Genomic DNA, 15,867 nt, shown 5'->3' with positions numbered 1-15,867 from the left:
GAAGGGGAAATGAGAATGAGCTTTCTGTCTCTTGTTCCCTTTCCAGAGCTTCCTGGCTACTGTGAGGGTTGCAGATCTCTTCTGGTTGGCCCATTCCCACTCATCCTTTTTTAGTCCTCCTTCTCTGTGACTAACTCTTCCTGGACCTTCAGAGCTCCCCCGATTTAGCAGCAGCATAAAACTGACCTAGTTCTTGTCAGTTTCATGCTGCCCCCCTACTTCTGATAATAAAGAAGAAACTAGCAAGTAGCTTGTTAATTTCAGTCTGCTGAGTGTCCTTGACAAAGGGCTGAACAGAAGCAGGGCCAGGTTAGCTGTCTGCTGCAGGCTCTGGAAGATGCTGCTGCTCTTACAACTGGAAACCGCAACCTGAAGGGCTAGGAATGCCCTTCACTGAAAAAATGAAAATCTCTTTGACAGAAGTTGACCGAGTCTCTACCCTCCCTCAGTAGATCCTCTCATCTACCCCAGGGGAGTGGGTAAGTGGAATTTTTATGCCCTGCCTTATAGTACGATAGGTGCTAGAGAGCTTAGTTTCAGCAGTGATGGGTGAGATAGATTGGTTGATCGATCCCTGGATGAAAGGAACAATAGACGAGCAGATTACTCTGCTGTAGAGTGTCATGCCCCGGTACCCATAACATGCCTGGAGCCCTAACATTAGAAGCTGGCCAGAAAGTGTCCCGTTTTCAGACTGCCAAGGTCCTCTTGGTTCAGTCATGATCCCTCCAGCTCTCTTGTTCTGTAGCCTATAACTTTTTAAGGAAGAGGGAAGCAATGTTAACGTAGGATTTGGCTTTATAGCCAGAGAAATTCCTTCCCTGCTGGCAGATGCTGGTTCTGACGGACAGATTATTAGGGAATTATCAGACTGAAAGATAATCAGGTCTATTCTGGGGGCTGACAAATGATGGTGATTACTCCCAATGGCTGATTAGCATGAGAGCTTCTCCAAGGCGGTGTTTCTCATCCTGCGGCTGATCTCGCTGGATGTGAGTGGGATTGGGGGTGGGTTCTCTGCCAAGGATGGCTCAAGCCAGCAAGGGACATTGGAGTAAAGGACACATATTGTTTCCACCCCACTGGCTCGTTTTCACTCTGTGGCAACCAGGGCCGGCTATAGCCACTTCGCTGCCCTAAGCACGGCGGCATGCCATGGGGTGTGCTCTGCCGCTCGCCGGTCAACCTTCCGCAGACGTGGCTGCGGGGGGTCCGCTGGTCCCGCGGCTCCGGCGGACCTCCCGCAGGCGTGCCTGAGGATGCTTCACCGGCGCTGTGGGACCAGCAGAACCTCCACAGGGATGCCTGCGGGAGGTCCACCGGAGCCGCCTGCCGCCCTCCCGGCAACCGGCAGAGTGCTCCCCGTGGCATGCTGCCCCAAGCACGCGCTTGGCATGCTGGGGCCTGGAGCCGGTCCTGGTGCCAACAGTGCAGTACCCTGTGCGTGGAACTTTTACAGGCAGTTTGGTGTTTGCTGAGTCCTTAGTGGAAATGAACCAACAAGTGACCACCACTCAGAGGTGGCCCCAGGCTCAGCACCCCAGTGCGCTACACATTCAGAGCTATGGTGATGAGTACCAGCCTGACTGGCAGTGACTGAGCGCTGCTCCGTGGCCGAGGCTGGCAGCAGGGACATCCCTAGCCATTTGGGTGCCCTATGCAGCTCCGTCACAGGGGCTGTGTGGGGCCCTAGGCCTCCCCCTACAGGGTCTGGGAAGCAGAAGCTGTGGGGGCAGGGGTGAAAGTAACTTACAGGACTTACGGGTACTGCCAGAGTCCTGGGTGGGGCGGGGCCTCATCCGGAAGAGGCGTGGCCTCTCAAGGTTTAAAGGCGCTGGGGAACAGCTGTGGCTGGGAGACCTATAGCCTTTAAATCAACCAGGGGCTCTCAGCTGCAGAGGTGGCTGGGACCCCCCCCCCATGGCTCAGGGGCAAATTAAAGGGCCTGGGGCTCTGGCTGCCAGGGGGAACCCTGAGCTTTGTGGGGCTGGGGCAGGGATTTAAAGGGCCAAAAGCTCCTGCTGCTGAGGGAAGCCTGGAGCCCTTTAAATCCTGGCCCCAACCTGGCTGCCAGAGCCATGGCTGGGATTCAAAGGGCTCTGGGCTGCCTGCAGCCATGGGGACCTTTGAGCACTGTAAATCCCTGCCGCAGCCCAGGGCTGGAGCCACTGCTGGGATTTAAAGGGCGCTGGGCTGCCCGCAGCGGTGGGGAGCTCTGAGCCCTTTAAATCTCAGCCGTGGCCGGGATTTAAAGGGTTCAGGGCTGCCTGCAGGAAGTCTATGTGGTCCAGCACAGCATACTGGCTCTTGCCGGTACGCCGTACCGGACCAGACCGGGTTACTTTCACCTCTGATTGTATGTATGTATATGTGTATGGATGTGTCACAAACAATGCAGCTGCAACCTGCCACCAACCAGCAGCGACCCCAGCAACCAGCCCCTGTGGGCTGCTGCCTGCAGAGAGCCAGCAGGTGCTGCTGGGCTGGGTCTGCCAAGGAGTATGTAACCAAGGCAAAAACCACAGCCAGCTAGCCAGGGAGGGAGCGAGGGGAAAGTCAGGGGTGAATGAAGGACAACTGGAGTAGCCTTCATGAAATATACAAGATATTTAGAGAAAGTTTTATCAATTTCAGCCTCCGCACTCTGCAGACAGGACAAAACAAAAAGAGATCTGAGATTGCACCCGATGTCTAAGGACATTTCAGGTGTTTAAATCAATATATAAAGAGGGTGGATTGGAATGAAAACTACTATTTCTTTCAAAGGAGGCACAATAATTTCCCTGAACATTCAGTTTTCCCCTCCAATCCCTTTGTGATTTTGTCTATGGGGGGTATTTGCTTTCCCTGTGAATCTTTAGTTGCTTTAGCAAAATTGCTTTGCCCAAAATAAACCCTAATCATCATGACACATCTTTCCACCATGTTCTCCATGTTTTTTGTGTTGTTTTTTTTTAAACAGTAACATTTCAAAGAGGATATGCAAGCAGTTTGGACATCACAACCATGATCCTTTGCTGGGAAGGGAATGGGATAGATTTGAACTTGGAAATGGTTCCTGATTTTGATTGTGTATAGAAGATCCCCTCATCCTGGGGGCAGAAAAGAACTGCCCTTGCCATAGTCACACATACCCAACAACAACTGGGAGTGAAATTAACAAGGATGCCAGAAACATCTCCTAACTCTGGGCACTGAACTGCACAGGGAACAGCTGAGTTTAAACTGTTCTTTTGCAGGCACCAGCAGCAGGCATCTCAGCCAGTGTCCCTACTGCAAGCTAGAGCCTAGAGGAGAACTCCTGCTGGGGGTCGGGGGGAGAGGAATGTAGAGCTTTGTCTGCAGCCTGGCTGGAGGAGGGGGAAGGAGGAGCAGAGAAACCAATGTGGCAGGGAGTTTTCCCCTTCCACCTGCTTTTATTAGCTCTGGATTTAAGCTGTGCAGCCAAATACTTGTATTTGTTGTGTATATTAGTATTGGAGAGATCCCTTCATCCCAGGGGCAGAAAAGGACTGCCCCTGCCATGGTCAAACACACCCTCCCCTCGACCCCCTCCCCCCAGCTACTGTGAGTGAAATTAACAAGGATGCCAGAAACCTAGCCCTGGGGGCTGAACCATCAGGGAACAGCTGAGTTTAAACTATTCTTATGAAGTGATCAGGCTTCTCTCCCTGTCATAGTATCTTTCCCCAATCTGAACCTTAGAGTCCAAAAGTTGGGGTACCAGCATGAATTCCTCTAAGCTTAATTACCTGCTTAGATCTGATAAGCTGCCACCAATCAGGAATTCCAGTGTCTCATACACTCTGGTCCCCCCAAAACCTTCCCTGGGGACCCCAAGACCCAAATTCCTTGAGTCTCACAACAAAGGGGAATAAACCATTTCCCTTCCCCCTCCTTCCAGCTCTTTCCCGCCCTGGGTACACTAGGAGATCACCGTGATTCAAACTCCTTGAATCACCACACAGAGAGGAATGTTACCTTCCCCCGCTCCTCTTTTCCCTTCACCCAGAGGCAATACAGATTCAAACTCCGTGAATCTAAAAGAGGAAATTCACCTTTCCCTTCTCCCCACCAATTCTCTGGTGAGCACAGACTCAGTTCCCTTGAGCCTCAACAAGAGGAAAAAATCAGACAGGTCTTAAAAGCAAAACTTTTAATAAAAGAAAGAAAAAAAGTAACCGGTGTCTCTGTAATTTAGATGGTAAAAGTTACAGGGTCTGTCAGCTTATAGAAACTGGAGAAAAAGCCTCCTCCAGCAGAAATACAATTTAAAATACTTCCAGCCAAATACACATTAAAACTCTACCAGCCAGATAGACATTTGCAAATAAAGAAAAACAATCAAAAAGTCTAAACTGCCTTTCTATTTTTGTACTTACTAAATTTGAACAGAAGATTAGAGAACCTGTGGTTACTCTCAGAACCTAGAGAGAACAAAGCCAAACCCAAAAAACACAAACAAAGGCTTCCTTCCACCGAGATTTGAAAGTATCTTGTCTCCTGATTGGTCCTCTGGTCAGGTATTTGGTTCCCTGTTTGTTAACCCTTTACAGGTAAAAGAGACATTAACCCTTAACTATCTGTTTATGACACCCCCTCCCTCAGTCAGTCTCCTTTTCTTACCAGTCCTCCATACCAGTCCCTAGCAGCTTACTTTCACCTGTGTGTGTGTGGGGGGGGGACTTTTGGGGGCCCCACAGGCCCAGAGTGGCCAGGGGGATTAGAGAGGGGCCAGGAGCAGCTCGCTCTGCTTCCCTTGCCCTGGCCCCAGCTGTGTCGCTCAGGGGAGAGGGCTTGGGGGGAGGGATCTCCCCCACACCAGCAGCAGGAGGAAGCGGAGCAGCCTGGCCCCAGCCCACTCTACTCCACCAGCTAGGGCTGCCCAGGGGAGGGGCACTTGGGCAATTTACACCAAGCATTCACGAGAATGGCTGAGGCTTATCCCACCTCCGCCTCAGCGCCTCCTGGCTCCAGTGGGCCTGAGCTCCTCCCCACTCAGAGCCACGTGGTAAGGGGGCGGGGCTGCGAGCTCCGGGCCGGGCAGCTCCTCCCCTTACCAGGCAGCTCTGAACGGGGAGGAGCTCAGCCCCCCTCCCGGAGCCATGTGGCTGCAGCGTTGCTCAGGGTGGCTCCTGGACGTGCGCGCTGAGGCGCCGGGAGGTGGGGGTAAGCGGCCAGAGGGGTTGGATGAGGGGCAGGGATTCCTAGGGACAGTCAGGGGCAGGGAAGAGGGGTTGGATTGGGGGATCTCGGGGACAGGTGGTGGTCAGGGGACAAGGAGCAGGATTGGTCAGGGATTCTAAAAAAATCTCATTTCATTTGAAATGTTTAGCAGGGTTTTTATTTGTTTGTTTTTGTTTTTCTGCTTCTTGGTGAAACAAGAACGAAAAAGCCTCCAAGGTTTTCAATTTGTTGTTACCCCTCTACCTGCCTCCTTTTTCTCCCTCTTTACCTTTTTATCTCCCCGCCCCCAGAGGGAAAAGGAGATGAGGAGAAGGAAAGCCCAAGAGAGGAAAAGCTCAATGAAAACCATTTTTAAAGACTTTAATTTAAGTGGAAAACAGAAGTTGAATGAAACAACATTTTTCTATACATGTTTTCTTAAATGCTGTTTTGATTGAACAAAAAAATCACCCAGCTTTAGTTGTAACCCCACAGGCTTCGGTATGCTCCTTACGCCTAGCCTGAATGGCCCACTGGCTTGAGTTCAGTCTCATAGGGGGCACCAGCTAAGTATAGCTTGTTTACCTTAACTTGGGTTATCACCCAGCCTCTGTCCCAGTGCCGAGATATCTGGCTGAAACTGTTACTTTTGCTGGATGGTAAGAGCACATTCCTCCTTCTGATCTATAACTGAGTCACTCCTTGGGCAATGAAGAAAAATGGTGTATTTCTGCTCTTCAGATTAACCACAAGCTATTTCTACGCTATTTTAGCCAAGTATGTGCTTGGCCTGCCTTCTATGGCTCAGTCACATGAAGGTAGGTGAAATAGTGGGTGAAAAACTGGTTGAAGGACAGTAATCAAGGAATGGTTATCAATGATATGCTTTCAAACTGGGGAAATGTGTCCAGCAGGTCCCACAGGGGTCCAGTACTATTCAATATTTTCATAAATCAATTGGATAATGGAGTCAAAAGTTGCAATTTGCAGATGACACCAGGCTGGGAGGAGTTGAAAGCCTTTGGAGGACAGGATTAGAATTTGAAATGCCCTTGATAAATTGGAGGATTGGTCTGAAACCAGCAGATGAAATTCAGTAAAAACAAGTGCAAAGTGCTACACTTAGGAATGAAAAATTAAATGCATAACTGCAAAATGGGGAATAACTAGTTAGGCAATAGTACTGCTGGAAAGGATCTGGGGATTATAGTGAATCACAAAGTGAATGTGTCAACAATATGATGCAGCTACAAAAGAGACTAATATCATACTAGGTTGTTATGACATATGTTGCGAGATACTTGCGCAGTATCTCTGAGGATTCATACTGTATTAAGCTTAAGAATGGTTTAAGTATCACTGTGGGCCAGGGACTGAACGCAATTTGGGGCAGTGGAGGAGAGTGAGGGGGAATGATACCGCAGCTCCTCCAGGAACTAAAAGCAGTGGATGGTGATTTAAGATGAATCACTCAGGTTGTAAAGACCTCCAGAGAGGTACCATGCCTGGGGACACTTGCATAAACAGGTTCAAACTAGGTTTTCCAGAGACCAACGGACTAAGAAAGGATGTTTGGCGTAAAAAGTTTGCATTTAAACTGACTCAGCCTTCTTTTGATTCAGCAAGCAGACAAGTCCTTCTGACTGAAGAGGCAACCTTTCTAGAAGGGCTGGAAGAACTTTGACTTACTAGGGCCCCCATCAGATTGAGAGATGACATCTGATAAGCTTTTAGAGTGTGTCATAAACATACAGTTAAGGGTTAATTCCTCTTTTACCTGTAAAGGGTTAAGAAGCTCACATAACCTAGCTGACACCTGACCAACAGGACCAATAAGGAGACAAGATACTTTCAAATATGGGAGGGAGGAAAGTCTTTGTCTGTCTGTTGTTGTGTGTGCTTTTGCCAGAGAAGATCATGGAGGCAAGCCATGTAACTCCATTCAAATGCAAAAGTTTGGCATTATTTTTAAGCAGAATTTATTTATTGTTTCTTTAAACAATCAAACACAGCAATCAGTAAATATTTGGCCACACACTTCTGAAACCCCATATCATGTTCAGGTTTTGGCAGACTTAGTTCAGCTTTTCAATTAAAAAAAACGCAACAAATTTTGAAGGAAAGCAAGCATTGTCCGTGATTTTTTCTGCTTTTTAAAAACCCCTAGTTTTCGATCCAAAAAAAGTTTTGACAGAAAATATTTGTCCAACCCTTTTTAATGAGCTTTAGTGCCTTTTAGCGCTAGCTGATGCTGAGAACCAGTGATACCTTGTAAAGGTCACTTGAAAAGAAATTTTCTCAAAACTGGGTTTGTGCTGAGATGCAGAAGGTTTTTAAATGTTTATTTTACCCAGGGCCTCCCAGAGGAGGTGGAGGGCAAGTGGGGCAATATTCCCCAGGCACCCATGAGAATACAGTATTCTATAGTATTGCAACTTTTTTTTATGGAAGGGGCCCCCAAAATTGCTTTGCCCCAGGCCCCCTGAATCCTCTCGGCGGCCCTGCCACCAGCTCCCAGCTGCGGCGCTCCGCTTCCCGTCGCTGGTGAGAGCTGGGAGCGGTCCTTTCCCCAACCTGAGAGATATAGCTGGGCCAGGGCAAGGGCATCAGAGTGGGCTGGGGCTGTGTCTCTCTGCTTCCCACCACCGGTGAGTGCCGGGGGCAATCCTTTCCCTGCACTCACCGGCAGCAGGAAGCAGAGTGCTGCAGTTGGGAGCTGGCTGAGTAGACCAGGCTGCTCCGGGTTGCTCTGCTTCCTGCCGCTGCTGGTGAGTGTGGGATCACTGGGGGAAGAGGTGGAATGTGAGCGGGGCGGGCCAGGGGTGGAGCAGGAGGGAAGGGTAAGAGGCAGGGCAGAGGCAGTCGCCTGGGGCCTCACACCCCCCTAGGGATGGTCCTGCCCATTGCAGGGGGATCCGGCCAAGGGATAGGACTGGTTGCTGGGGCTGGGGCTGCCACGTATGCAGCATGCAGCTGCCTAGGCACCATGAAATTTGGGACAATTTGGTGCCCCAAATTTCATGGTGCCCTACGCAGCTGCTTATGCCTAAGGAGGGCCCTGGCTGGCAAGACTGTAGTACCCATGGCTGTATCATGCTGCCTAGCCTCAGCAGAGTATGTCCAGCCCAAGGCAGAGTTCGCTCTTTTCTCAGAGGAGGGAAGGTTCAGCAGCTTCAGAGAGAGGTGGAGAAGCTGCCCCAGGCCACCCTTCCCTGGGCTCCCTGGAAGGTGGGGCTAGTTGGGATCCCCTTTGTACCCCCCCACCCCATGGCTGGCCCACAAGCCATAGCCAGCAGTGCTCCTCACGTCCGTGACCCTGGGAGTTGTTTGCACATGGCTTTATTGCTGCAATGGAACCTTTTATTGCTGAGTTTAGAGTCTGATTATAGCCTGGGGAAGGGAATCCTTTCCACCTCCACCCTAGGCTAGGACTCGGGAGCTACTCCCGGCTGTACCAGTGGAATCACACCTGCCTCAGGCTGGCAGGAGAGCCCCGTTCCCCCAGCAGCTCTGTGGCCCTGGGCGCTCCTGGAGAGGCCAGGTGAGGAGAGGGAGCTCTGTTTGATGGTGCCTTGTTCCCCTCCTTAGCGCGTATGTAATCAATCACCCCTACATGGAGCCATCAGCAGGGCAGAGGAGGCAAACTGCTGCCCTGAGGCCCTCCCAGGAGGCTGTGGAGCTTAGTTGGGGAGGCGTGGCCTGGGGCAGGTCTGTGGAGCAAAGGGAGCCTGCTGTGGAGATAAGTGTCTTGCCTGGAGGGCACCCAGGGGACAAGAGTGTGGATGATGAAGTCTGAATCAATGTGGAAACCTGTCTCCAGCAGGAAGGGGCCCACAGGGCACTGGGCAGGGCTGCATGACCTGACCTCACCCGGAGCCAGCAGCCAGAGCACTGGCATGGCATGAGGGGTTTGCTGCCAGGTAGCCTGGGAGGCCAGGCTCAAGCCAGCCTGTGCAGCGTGACTGCAGAGTGTGGGCAGGACCTATAGGCCAGGGAAGAGACCACTGTCCAGAGTACCCCGCCCAGCTGCAAGGCCATTCTCGCCCCGACTGCCCCACGGTCTGGGAACTGGGATCACCACTCAGGTCCACAGCTGGGCTGGGGATCAGGAGTGGCGACAGGGTTTTTGGCGCCCTAGGCGGGGATCCTTTTGCGCTCCCAGTCGTTGTCGGCAATTCTGCGGAGGGAGGGTCCTTCCGTGCTCCCAGTCTTAGGGGCACTTCGGCGGCAGATCCCGCAGCGAGTGAAGGACCCACTGCAGAATTGCCACCGAAGACCTGGAGCACGGAAGGACCCCCCACCACCTAATTGGTGCCGAGGGCGGCAAAATGCCGCCCCCCTCCCAATCCTGGAGCCCTAGGCGACCGCCTTGGTCGCCTAAATGGAAGCGCTGGCCCTGCTGGGGATGCACTGGAGGCAGCAGCCCAGCAGGGTCTGTGGGATGGGTTTCATATCCACCCCGAGTTCAGAGCAGACAGTGCTCAGCTCCTGGGGTGCAGGAGGAATGGCGGGGAGGCTGTCACTACTCCTGAGTCAGAGAAGACAGCGCTCAGCCCCTAGGGTGCAGGGAGAATGAGGGGGTCTTACTCCCTCCCAAAATGGGATGGGGCAGTGCAAGCAGCATGCTGTGTCCCTGGGCAGTGAGGACCCTCACCCACTACTCAAATTTGCTGGTGGGACCAAGACTGAGGGAGCTGTAGGGACCCTCCTTAGCCAGGAAAGGATCACAGCCACCACAAGGCCGGGGGAGGGGAGGAGGAAAGGTGAGATCTTGTCCCCTTCCCCCAATGTTCCCATGCCCATAGGGGGCAGCTCCAGACAGTGCCCCTTCTCCCAGCTAGGCCAGGCCACCCAGAGCTGCAGCATCAACAGGGCTCTGGTTAGAGGTTGGTCGGGACCCATCCACATGGAGATGCCAGAGTGGGCCCTGCTCTGAGCGAGACCAACACACAGCATGGTGCCCCTCACTCTGCCCCTTGGCGGGGGTGTTGTGGTGTGCCTGAATGACTGTCCGTGCTGGGCATGGTTGTTCTATGGGGCCTGTTCTATGGGTACTGCGTGGAACGCAGTACATGTGTATGCTGTGTATGGACTCATCAGCAAGTATTTCAATGTGATGTGTGTGTCTGTAGTGTGTGTGGTGCGCATTGTGTCTAACACGTGTGTGGTGTGCATGGTGTGCATTGTGTCTAACTCGTGTGTGGATGTGTCTGTGGTTCACATTGTGGCTGGTTGGTGTGTGGATGTGTGTGTGTGAAGTGTGTGGTATGCATTGTTTCTAACTCGTGTTTACATGTGTCTGTGGTATGTGTGGTACCTGTTGTGGCTGGCTTGACTGGCATGTGGATGTGTGCATGTGAGGTGTGTAGCAGCTCGTGAATACACTGTGGATGTGGGTTTCCTTCCCAGACCTGCAGCCAGGGGGTCCGTTCCCCAGATCCCATGCAGGGGGGAGGGGTATTTCCCATGACTCCTACAGCCCAGCTGCAGCCACACACATGGGGTTCTAACCCCTGCACCTGCTGCACAGCCCCTGCCACCACTCATAGAGCTTCTGGTCAAAAAGTCCCAGGTGTGTGGAGTGGCAGCAGCAGGACCAGTTGAACTGTTTGAGCTTGTTCAGAATGGCTCCACCCTGCCCATGATCCAGATTAGGCAGAGCTGGGTTTTAGTGCTGCTGCTGCGATCTGCTCTGTTCCGAACCTCTGTGCAGCATCCAGGAGCCAGCCTGGGCACAGGTGGGATGAGAGGCTGAGCATGCCCCCTGAGCTACAGCTCTTGAGTGCAGGCAAGGCCCCAGGTGTGTGTGGGCCACTCCTGGTCTGACCTGCTTACGTCTGGCCCCCATGTGGCCCACCCTCACCTCCTTTGGCCTCCAGCTCTGTAGGTGGCTGGCTGATCCCAGCTTACAGGACTCAGGAAAGCGCCTGGATGGGCCTGACAGCATGAGGGGCTTTATTGGATTCCCAGTCCCACCTGACCACAGGGGATGTGCAGCGGGTAGAAGGGGCTGCACATCTCAGTGCCAACCACCCAGGCATTATTCTGCCTCCTCTGCAGCTATTGACTCTTATCTCAAAAGCCAGCATCAATGGGGAGTTTACAAACAACCCCAGGTGAGCGAAGGCAGCACCTGACTGCAGCTAATCACTGCTTTACCCTAATTGCCTCAGCTGTGAACACATTTCCCAGCAAACCTCACAGGTTCTTCCTGGTCTGGACCTGCCTTGACCTCTTTCTCCGTGAGCTTAGGTGCCTTCCTGGGGCAAACACCAAACCGCCCACAGCCAGCGCCGGCTCCAGGCACCAGCATTGCAAGCTGGTGCTTGGGGCTGGAATCTTCAAGGGGCGGCAGTCCCTGTTATTTTGCCCATCGCAGCACGCCAAATTGCCACCGCGGACGGCGGGGGTGTCCATGTGCCCTTAGGGCGGCACTTGCGTTTCCGCTGCGGCTGCAATTCGGCAGCAGCTTCTATATTTAGCTGTCCGAGGTGGCTTCAGCTAAACAGAAGCTGTCGCCGAATTGCTGCCACCCCGGAAACGCGCCTGCTGCCCTAAGGGCACAGGGACTGCCCCTGTCACCTGTGGTGGCAATTCGGTGTGCTGCTTGTGGCGGTGAAAACTGTAGAGCTGCTCCCGCCCACAGCACTGTGGCAAGAGCCCTCAGCTCCCTCTGAACTCCCTGGGTGGGGGGTAGGGAGGAAGAGAGGGTGCTCAGCACCTTCCAGGGGCACTTCAGATTTCTCAGGATCAGGCCCATGTTGGATTTTGTGGCTCATGGATCATTATCAGCCCTCTACACACACTTGCTGTGCCCCTGGCTGGCTAGGCTGGGGAGAGAAATCCCACCCTAAATGGAAAAGCCCTCTGGGCCGCTGGTGAAGATGGGATCCAACCACAACAGTGAGACCCAACCTCATGTCCCAGCTTGGAACCCCCCTAAACTCAGATGCAGGGTTTGGTTCAGCTCCACCCTGGTCACTTCTCATCAACCCACTCTGCCTCCTCTGGCCCAGCTGCAGATGACTGCAGCCACTTTGGAGAGGCTGGAAGGCTCAGAGGGTGGGCTCTGTCCAACAAGTGCAGAGTATCAGAGGGGAGGGAAAGAAGAGCCCCTATCAGTCTGTGATGCTCTCACACAGAGTCCAAATCTCTTCATGCCAGCTCTGGATTGGACTGTGTTTGGTGGCAGCAGCAGCAGGTGCGCTGGGGCAGCTCACAGAGACCCCTTAGGGTCCTGGATTATACTTGGAACAGCTAGCCCTTCCCAGCAGTCCCATGGCAGCAGCTGCACTTCTGTTTTTGGTGCTCTACCTTGATCCCAACTAGCATGGGTGTGTCTCATCAGCTCAAAAGTAGGGACATGCCCTAAATGTACAAAACATCAGCAGCAAGTCTTGATTGCAGGAAGGGAGGGGGTGCATGGCGGGGACCCAGCCACAAGCTTGTGTCCTTGGACAGAATTCCCTCTGAATAGAGCTGGTTGAAAACTGGAGCCTTCTCTGGGCTGGAAATGCCCATATTTCAACACTTGTTTCCATCACAATCAGGGTGAAAAGCTGAAATAGCCATGTTTTTTCACCCAACAAAAATATCCGAAAAACGTTAACTCAGGAATGTTGAAATGGTTCATTTGGGTCAGTTTGACATTAACATGTGCCCCTGAGCTGCTGCTCATGGGCATTGCAGTTGTGGTATCTTATGCCCCCATTCTTCTCTGTGGGCTGAATTCCCCCACAGAACTACATCTCCCATGATGCAATGCAGAGCCCTATCACTCGCTTTCCCCCAGTTGAACCACTGTGGTGCATCATAGGAGAGTGATGATCACTGCATCATGAGAGATGTGGTCCAGCCAGGGATTCTGACCCATACAGGAGAGAATAGCCATGAGGTTGTAACAAAGTGGGAATGTTCTTGATGTGTTATGTGAATGCTGAGTGGGGAGTATTAACCTGGGAAGGTTGCAGGGGAGTTTTGCTGGGACTGCCTTTGGGGAAGGAAGGATACCTGAACATGTAACTTGAGAACCCAGGAGTGGGGTTGGAGGCCAGGTAACACCTCTGCCCGGGAAACTGGACAAAGGACAAAGGCTGTGGGAGGAGCCGGGGGGAGGCTGAATGAGAGGCTGGAGGGAGTTTCAGTTTGGAGCTGGCTGGGAAATGGAGAGTGGCACCCCGACGGGGCTTGGGCTTCCCAACGGGGCTGTGGCCTCCCTGGGGGCCCCAGATGGACCTAACCGAAGGGAGTCCTGTTGTCTGTACCAACAAGACCTGTTTTGGACTGTGTTCCTGTCGATTAAATAAACCTTCTGTTTTCCTGGCTGGCTGAGAGTCATGGTGAATCGCAGGAAACCGGGGGTGCCGGACCTAGTCCCCCCCCACACTCCGTGACAGAGATAACAGAGCTACCACTCCCATGAAGCACTGCAGCAGCTCAGGCAGAGGTCGATTAACATTAGATGGACCCATAATGAAATATTTTATTTGAATTTTCCTGAGGCAAAATGAAAAAAATATAGCAAAATTGGAATTTTCCCATGGCAAATTTTGAATGAACAGAAACTGCATTTTCTGTCAGAAATAGTTAGATGGGGGAAATTCCCTCCTACCTGTTTCCCAGCATCCTCATGCCCTGAGCAGCGGCGGCTCCAGGCACCTGCAGTCCAAGCGCATACGTGGGGCGGCAAGCTGCGGGGGGCGCCCTGCCAGTTCCTTTGAGGGCGGCAGACAGGCAGCCTTTGGTGGTGTGCCTGCGGGAGGTCTGCCAGTCCCATGGATTCGGTGGCAATTTGGCAGCGGGAACTGGTGGACCTCCCACAGGCGCGCCGCTGAAGGCAGCCTGACTGCCGTGCTTGGGGCAGCCAAAAAGCTGGAGCTGCCCCGGCCCTGAGTCCCAGTTGACTCATGTGGCTGACTTGAAATGTAGGCACCTTCCCTATCCTTTGCAGACCCCTCTGTCTTCCTGGTGTTAATTGTAGAGCTTCCTTCATCAGCATTGGTAAGACCAACAGGAGAGCCCTGGACTGACTGGAAGAGATACTGGGTGCAGCAGTTGGGCTTTCTTGAAGATGAGGGATGCTGACAACCAACATCTTGAGGAAGCCTTGAGCAGGAGGGATGGGGTCACTGGGCCTGGGAGATTTTCACTGTGGTGACTTTCACAAGCAAATGACATGAGGACAACAGAGATCCTGGCACAGGTACTGCAGATTTCACCTAGTGTTTTTTTATGGGTATCAGCTAAGCAGTAGCTATTGGCTAAGAGTGAGTATTGGCTAAGCAGGGGGGGGATGGCCAAGTTCTGGGCATTGGCTAAGCAGTGGCTATTGACTATGAAGCTACATTTAGCTTCTCACAGCCTGTCCTCAGGTGCATCCCAGAAGCTTTGCTTCTCTTTTCCTGGATCTTAATGGAAATTGGTGTAATGGTCCCAGGGGCATTCTTGGCTTCAAAGGAGGCCTGGAGACAGGGGGAATGGGAATGTGGCTGTGATTAGAACGGAATGGGATTTTTTGACCAAAACTTTTTCATGCTAAATTCGCCAAATCGTTTCAGTTTAAAAAATGCAGTTTGATGTTTTATTTGAAATGACTTGGTTTTGAAATGTCCAGCATTGCATTATTTTTAAAATTTAAAAACCAGCTTTAAAAAAGCTCAAAATCGAAACAAAATGCTTAATCCATCCTGAAACTGATTTTTTTCTGGAACTGCCGGTGACCCAAGAAGCCAGGTCTTGGCCCAGCTCTAACCCTGTTCCACCCACCATGGCCCATGACTGCCCAGCTGGCATTGGGTACAGAGCGGGCATCAGGAGCCAAGCTCTGCTCCTGTGCAGAAGCTAGACATGATTAGGAAGAAGGAGATTGGAGAGATGGCTCAGAATAGCCTGGCTGTAATGCTAATTAATCCAGATATCAGCTCTTCGGTCAGCACAGAACATCCTTCAGGACTGGAGGTTTTCAGAGGCAAGCATGTCCATGCCTGTGTGATGAGACAGGCTAGGGGGAGTGGGCAAGACAGGGCTGGGGAAAACTGGCTCCAACCTGCTCCGCAGTATCGCCTGACCTCCACAGTAGTCAATCAGTACACAGGTATCCAAAGTCTGTCTATCTATCTAATCTCACATCACTATGGTATATCAGGACCCCTGGAGGAATGGGCTGTTCTAGTGGGATTATTTTCTCCCCTCCGCCCCCCCACTCAATTGCTTGCACATGCCCTGAGAGTCGGGTAAGGTGAGGTGGGGTTACTGCTTATAGCATCTCCTGGGCAATGAGGGTGCCATATCCTCCCCTCAGCTTCCCAGGGCACATCTCTCACCCTCCTGAGATGACACCCTGGTACCTAGCCGTGCTCCTCACTTGCCCTGCCGGGAGAAAATAGCCATGCCACCATGTTGCGATTTTTCACCATTGCTTGTTCGTGTCACTATGTCACACTGCAACAGTGTCTTGTATGATGCAGCAGCCTCACACAGCCACCCCCAGATGCAGCCAGGGTCCTGCAGAGAGGCCTGCAGCTCTCAGGACTGGCTGGGGATACCTGGATGGACCATGTTCTGCAGGGGAGAGGCAGGATGTAAGCAGCAGAGCAGCAATGGTGAGGCACTAACCCCCTCCTGGGCAGGACCCCCCTCCCTTTGTGCCATCAGACGCCTATGGCAGTTGCCATGTTGGCAGGGAGGGAGAGACATGAGAAC

This window comes from Gopherus evgoodei, chromosome 9 (genome assembly GCF_007399415.2).
Source record: "Gopherus evgoodei ecotype Sinaloan lineage chromosome 9, rGopEvg1_v1.p, whole genome shotgun sequence".
Classification (NCBI taxonomy): domain Eukaryota; kingdom Metazoa; phylum Chordata; order Testudines; family Testudinidae; genus Gopherus; species Gopherus evgoodei.
The sequence above is the reverse complement of the archived record's forward strand: the minus strand, read 5'-3'. Positions refer to the sequence as shown.